This window comes from Epinephelus lanceolatus, chromosome 15 (assembly GCF_041903045.1).
Source record: "Epinephelus lanceolatus isolate andai-2023 chromosome 15, ASM4190304v1, whole genome shotgun sequence".
Lineage (NCBI taxonomy): Eukaryota > Metazoa > Chordata > Actinopteri > Perciformes > Serranidae > Epinephelus > Epinephelus lanceolatus.
In genome coordinates, this window is record NC_135748.1 from 40,730,497 (window position 1) to 40,738,388 (window position 7,892).

The following is a 7,892-nucleotide window of genomic DNA, read 5'->3' on the forward strand; positions in this document are numbered from 1 at the left end:
AAAGTCATAGTATAGCATGTCGTCAAAAAGGAAGAAAAAAGTCATAGTATAGTCTGCCATCAAAAAGGAAGAAAAAAACGTCATAGTATAGCATGTTGTCAAAAACCATGGAAAAAACGTCATTGTATAGCATGTTGTCAAAAACCATGAAAAAAAAGTCATAGTATAGCATGTCGTCAAAAACCATGAAAAAAAGTCACAGTATATCATGTTGTCAAAAAGGAAGAAAAAAAGTCATAGTATAGCTTGTCGTCAAAAACCATGAAAAGAAAGTCATAGTATAGTATGTCGTCAAAAACCATGAAAAAAAGTCATAGTATAGCATGTCGTCAAAAAGGAAGAAAAAAACGTCATAGTATAGCATGTCGTCAAAAACCATGAAAAAAAGTCATAGTATAGCATGTTGTCAAAAAGGAAGAAAAAAAGTCATAGTATAGTATGTCGTCAAAAACCATGAAAAAAAGTCATAGTATAGCATGTCGTCAAAAAGGAAGAAAAAAAGTCATAGTATAGCATGTCGTCAAAAACCATGAAAAAAAGTCATAGTATAGCATGTTGTCAAAAACCATGAAAAAAAGTCATAGTATAGCATGTCGTCAAAAAGGAAGAAAAAAACGTCATAGTATAGCATGTCGTCAAAAACCATGAAAAAATGTCATAGTATAGTATGTCGTCAAAAACCATGAAAAAAAGTCATAGTATAGCATGTCATCAAAAAGGAAGAAAAAAAGTCATAGCTTGTCGTCAAAAACCATGAAAAAAAAGTCATAGTATAGTATGTCGTCAAAAACCATGAAAAAAAGTCATAGTATAGCATGTTGTCAAAAAGGAAGAAAAAAACGTCATAGTATAGCATGTCGTCAAAAACCATGAAAAAAAGTCATAGTATAGCATGTCGTCAAAAACCATGAAAAAAAGTCATAGTATAGCATGTCGTCAAAAAGGAAGAAAAAAGTCATAGTATAGTCTGCCATCAAAAAGGAAGAAAAAAACGTCATAGTATAGCATGTTGTCAAAAACCATGGAAAAAACGTCATTGTATAGCATGTTGTCAAAAACCATGAAAAAAAAGTCATAGTATAGCATGTCGTCAAAAACCATGAAAAAAAGTCACAGTATATCATGTTGTCAAAAAGGAAGAAAAAAAGTCATAGTATAGCTTGTCGTCAAAAACCATGAAAAGAAAGTCATAGTATAGTATGTCGTCAAAAACCATGAAAAAAAGTCATAGTATAGCATGTCGTCAAAAAGGAAGAAAAAAACGTCATAGTATAGCATGTCGTCAAAAACCATGAAAAAAAGTCATAGTATAGCATGTTGTCAAAAAGGAAGAAAAAAAGTCATAGTATAGTATGTCGTCAAAAACCATGAAAAAAAGTCATAGTATAGCATGTCGTCAAAAAGGAAGAAAAAAAGTCATAGTATAGCATGTCGTCAAAAACCATGAAAAAAAGTCATAGTATAGCATGTTGTCAAAAACCATGAAAAAAAGTCATAGTATAGCATGTCGTCAAAAAGGAAGAAAAAAAGTCATAGTATAGCATGTCGTCAAAAACCATGAAAAAAAGTCATAGTATAGCATGTCGTCAAAAACCATGAAAAAAAAGTCATAGTATAGTATGTCGTCAAAAACCATGAAAAAAAAGTCATAGTATAGTATGTCATCAAAAAGGAAGAAAATCCGTAATAGTATAGCATGTCGTCAAAAACCATGAAAAAAAAGTCATAGTATAGCATGTCGTCAAAAACCATGAAACAAAAGTCATAGTATAGTATGTCGTCAAAAACCATGAAAAAAAGTCATAGTATAGCATGTCGTCAAAAACCATGAAAAAAAGTCATAGTATAGCATGTCGTCAAAAACCATGAAAAAACGTCATAGTATAGTATGTCGTCAAAAACCATGGAAAAAACGTCATACTATAGCATGTCGTCAAAAACCATGAAAAAACGTCATAGTATAGCATGTCGTCAAAAACCATGAAACAAAAGTCATAGTATAGTATGTCGTCAAAAACCATGAAAAAAAAGCCATAGTATAGCTTGTCGTCAAAAACCGTGAAAAAACATCATAGTATAGGATGTCGTCAAAAAGGAAGAAAATCCGTCATAGTATAGCATGTCGTCAAAAACCATGAAAAAAAAGTCATAGTATAGCATGTCGTCAAAAACCATGAAAAAAAAGTCATAGTATAGCATGTCGTCAAAAAGGAAGAAAAAAAGTCATAGTATATAGTATGTCGTCAAAAAGGAAGAAAAAACATCATAGTATAGCTTGTCGTCAAAAACCATGAAAAAAAAGTCATAGTATAGCATGTCGTCAAAAACCATGAAAAAAAGTCATAGTATAGCATGTCGTCAAAAAGGAAGAAAAAACGTCATAGTATAGCATGTCGTCAAAAACCATGAAAAAAAAGTCATAGTATAGTATGTCGTCAAAAAGGAAGAAAATCTGTAATAGTATAGCATGTCGTCAAAAACCATGAAAAAACGTCATAGTACAGCATGTCGTCAAAAAGGAAGAAAAAAAGTCATAGTATAGTATGTCATCAAAAAGGAAGAAAAAAAGTCATAGTATAGTATGTCGTCAAAAAGGAAGAAAATCCGTAATAGTGTAGCATGTCGTCAAAAACCATGAAAAAACGTCATAGTATAGCATGTCGTCAAAAACCATGAAAAAAAGTCATAGTATAGTATGTCATCAAAAAAGAAGAAAAACCGTAATAGTATAGCATGTCGTCAAAAACCATGAAAAAACGTCATAGTATAGCATGTCATCAAAAAGGAAGAAAAAACGTCATAGCATAGGATGTCGTCAAAAACCATGAAACAAAAGTCATAGTATAGTATGTCGTCAAAAAGGAAGAAAAAAGTCATAGTATAGTCTGCCATCAAAAAGGAAGAAAAAAACGTCATAGTATAGCATGTCGTCAAAAAGGAAGAAAAAAGTCATAGTATAGTCTGCCATCAAAAAGGAAGAAAAAAACGTCATAGTATAGCATGTCGTCAAAAACCATGAAAAAAAAGTCATAGTATAGTATGTCATCAAAAAGGAAGAAAATCCGTAATAGTATAGCATGTCGTCAAAAACCATGAAAAAAAAGTCATAGTATAGCATGTCGTCAAAAACCATGAAAAAAAAGTCATAGTATAGTATGTCATCAAAAAGGAAGAAAAAACGTCATAGTATAGCATGTCGTCAAAAACCATGAAAAAAAAGTCATAGTATAGCATGTCGTCAAAAACCATGAAAAAAAAGTCATAGTATAGTATGTCGTCAAAAAGGAAGAAAAAACGTCATAGTATAGCATGTCGTCAAAAACCATGAAAAAAAAGTCATAGTATAGCATGTCGTCAAAAACCATGAAAAAAAAGTCATAGTATAGCATGTCGTCAAAAAGGAAGAAAATCCGTAATAGTATAGCATGTCGTCAAAATGATGAAAAAACATCATCGTATAGCATGTCGTCAAAAACCATGAAAAAAAAGTCATAGTATAGCATGTCGTCAAAAACCATGAAAAAAAAGTCATAGTATAGTATGTCGTCAAAAAGGAAGAAAAAACGTCATAGTATAGCATGTCGTCAAAAACCATGAAAAAAAAAGTCATAGTATAGCATGTCGTCAAAAACCATGAAAAAAAAGTCATAGTATAGCATGTCGTCAAAAAGGAAGAAAATCCGTAATAGTATAGCATGTCGTCAAAAACCATGAAAAAAAAGTCATAGTATAGCATGTCGTCAAAAAGGAAGAAAATCCGTAATAGTATAGCATGTCGTCAAAAACCATGAAAAAAACGTCATAGTATAGCATGTCGTCAAAAACCATGAAAAAAAAGTCATAGTATAGCATGTCGTCAAAATGATGAAAAAACATCATCGTATAGTATGTCTTCAAACACGATTAAAAAAACGTCTTAGCATAGCCCGACCAAGACCCCCAGTTTTCAAGCAGACCAGGATTCGCTCGTTTGGTCTGCACCAGAGTTCGAATGAGCGTTCACACCACTCTAAACAAACTGAACTATCCATGGAAGCGGACCAGGGCTCATTTGTCATCACAGTTTATCGACATACTGTACCATGACATTTTCTTAAGGGAAAAAACCCCACAAATAAAAAGCTTATTTTGATACAGAACAGAAAACGTAAAAGGGTTTAACAAAGTATGAATGCAGGATTTACTCCATTGTACCGACTCTGTACTACATTATTATTAACAAACATATATTATTAACAGTATTACAGAATATTCAAAACATAAAATAACAAACATATATAAGGTCCTGATGCTCTGATAAACATGATACATTTTTCATTTTGCATGATATTTTAGATTTTGAGCCAAAAATTGGAGTAGAGGACTTTGTGTAATTGAGCCAAATGAATCATTAATTACTTTTAATACAATGGGTTCAGGAAACTCTGCATTAAATATATAAATGCTGTTGAGGTAAAAAAAAAAAAAGACCTTCATGATTTCAGTATGGCATGTTTTTCTGCTCCAGGACAAAAGCAATAAATTAGAGGCATTTAACTTCACGCATGTACAACATTATTCATACATTAAGAAACATATATGCATAAAACCTGTGGTCATAGAAACCAGACCCAGGTGAACATAAATAAGGTGTAAACTACTCACCTGTAGTTCCTGGTTGATCCTCTGGATGTCTCTGTCGCTCCACCTGCAGCTCCGTGTGACGCTGCTCAGGTGAGCACAGGGCAGACAGACAAATACAAAGTATAGACAATACACACTAATAAACAAGGCTTTCATTCCTAAGTTACTGCAGATGTTTCTATTTGTTTCTGGTCACACACACAAACAAACAGTTCATCCTTTCTTTCACACCCTGCCAGAGTCCAGTCAGTCACAGCCTAATGATGCACACCTGGTAGAACCTGCTATCGCTGAATGAACAGACGATCTGCACCACATGTCACATGTCACAAGGCACAACAACATGTAGGACTGAGCCCTTTAAACAAAAACACAGCAATGTCTAATCAACCTGTTAAAGGAGCAACATTTTGCTGCCCCAACAGCAAGATCACACCCATCTTCCCCTGACACCACAGAAGATCTATACAATCAGCAGAGTTTCAAGATTAGAGTCACCAGTTCAGTCTCTGACCAAATGTCTCCCCTTCTGTTCCTGAGATATGACGCTGAGTAACGGACAGAAAGGTGTTATTCATAAGTTACTTTATCCTGTTGGACATTTGAGTCAACTTTTGTCACATTAGTGTATGAATTCTTGAGTTATGACTGAAAACATATTTTGTGGGGTCACACCAATCTTTGACCTTTGACCACCAAATTCTAACTGGTTCATTGTTGAGTCCAGGTGGATGTTTGTGCCAAATTTGAAGAAATTTCCGAAGGGTGTTCTTGAGATATCGTGTTCACAAGAATGGCTTGTACGTACGGACGGACAACCAAAAAACATAATACCTCTGGCCACAGCTATCACTGGTGCGGAGGCATAAAAATACACACAACACACGCACACACACAAACCCCACAAAGTGACCTCAAAGAGACAGTTTTGTCATTATTAGCGTATGGATTCTTGAGTTATGTCCAAAAACCTATTTTGTGAGGTCACACCGACCTTTAACCTTTGACTACAAAATTCTAATCAGTTTATTCTTCAGTCCAAGATTGTGTTTGTGCCAAATTTGAAGAAATTTCCTCAAGGTGTTCTTGAGATTTTATGTTCACAAGAATAAGACAGATGCAAGGTCACAATGACCTTTGACCACTAAAATCTAAACAGTTCATCGTTCAGTCCAAGTGGATGTAGAAATTCCCTTAAACTGTTACTGTTATTATTGCATTCATGAGAATGAGATGAGTAAGGTCACATAAACTTGGCATTTGACCTATGACCATTAAAATCTAATCACTTCATCATTGAGTCCAAATGACTGTTTGTGCCAAATCTGAAGAAATTCCTTTGAGGCGTTCTTTAGATATCATGTTCACAAGGATGGGAGACGCATGTACGAACAAACGGACAAAACACAATACCTCTGGCCATGACTATTGGTGGCTTGTTGACAAACACTTCTTCAGATCATCAGCTGCTCTCCATAAGACCCGACACACCAAACTCAATTCAAAAATCTGGCACTTTAACACATCTTGTACAGGACTTTGTCTCACTGTTTCTTCAACACTGCTGAACTTTACAAATGTGATGAAAATACGCCTGTATGCTAGAAAAGACTGTGAGATGTGAGTAAAAGCTCCAATAAAACAGGAAGTGGATCTGTGAGTTCAGGTCTGGGTATGTTTTTTGTCTTTATTTATTTTAACTAAATAAATCTTAAATTCTGTGGAGACATAATGTCTAATCTGTGCGGTATAATCCTCCTGTTCTACACCTAAATAATGTTCCTCCATGGTTTCATTAAATCTAAAAGAAGACATCCTAAATGTTTTATTTCATGTAAACTAAACTCGTCTCTGTTCTGTGATCCCAGGTCACAGTATCTGACCTGAACACGCTGAGCAGAGGTGTTCATTAAAACTAATGAGTGACAGGATTAACATTCAGCCTGACGTTCGTTAGCGCCGCGATGTTCAGTTACTGCTGATGACTTCACACCTCTGATGGAACAAACCATTAAACATGAAGACATTCACAGTGAGAGCAGGAGGGAGGAGCTCCACCTCCTCCCTCAGCAGCCAGTGTAGGAAGGTCAAAGGTCACATGTCACAGGGAGCTGAAACGAACTGTTCTGTTGTTTGTGTAAAAGCAAAACAGATGAAACATGAACATGTCTAACACCTGAGAACAAGGAAAAGGAGAAGCTGTCTGCACACTGATGTTTCCAAGTTTTTATCAATGCAACTTTTGAACCTGCACCGTCTGCATCACGTAAACATTAGGGGTGGGGACAAAAAATCGAAACAGCATAGTATTGCAATATTTTGCATGGCGATATCCTATCACTCCTCCCACGAAGATTTTTAATTGTTTCAAACCTACCTGATACTTTTATAGTTGTGTTATAGTTCAGTGTCTTGTGCTGCAAACCTTCAAACCTCTGTAGCTGCAGTGCTGTGTGCACAAAGTTAACAAACAGCTCTACTTATTTATATCATGTTTCATTTCCATGTTGTGCAACTGTATATTTTCAAACAGGGAAAAAAGTCCCTCACTTTGTATTATATTTTGATCACAGTCTGCTTTTATAAAAGTGTGTGTGACATCTCAAATGTGGCTTTGACTTGCAGCTGAACATGTAGCCCACTTCATAGTAAATAACAAGATATGGATCCTGTATTGCCTCTCAGCCTGTAAATACTGCTTGAATGTTTGTCTACATCGCCCAGCCCTAATGAGGACTCCAAAAAAACCCATTTTGCAGCATGTTTTTTACTCTTGCAGAGACAACATGGCACATTAATTGCCTCTGGACACCTGTTCCTGCACCTCTGCTCCCCCAGGATGCAAAACAGCCCTGTGTGGTCACATTTTCTCCCTAATACGCAGATACATTAATTTGACATTACATTAAATACACATTATCAGCCAGGAGGTGTTCATATTTTGGGAAAACTCAAAATTCAAGTTGTAATATCTTCGAAACCAAGAAATACTTCATTCAGAAAGGAAAACACTGACACCTGGTGGGCAAAGACTGAAAGTGCATGTGGGGTGGAAACTGAAAAGACAGCAAAAATTATCAAATTAAACAAGCACAAACATACAGGAGACACTTCCTTCTGGACACAACTTCTTCACCTCTGCTCCTAAACATACAGAATAACAGCATTTTACACCGCGAAGTGAGTGATGAACACTGCAGCGCCATGTTTGTTACCTGTCACAAGTCGGCGTTTCTCAATACCAAGTATGCCAAGTTTGGACTTGCGCA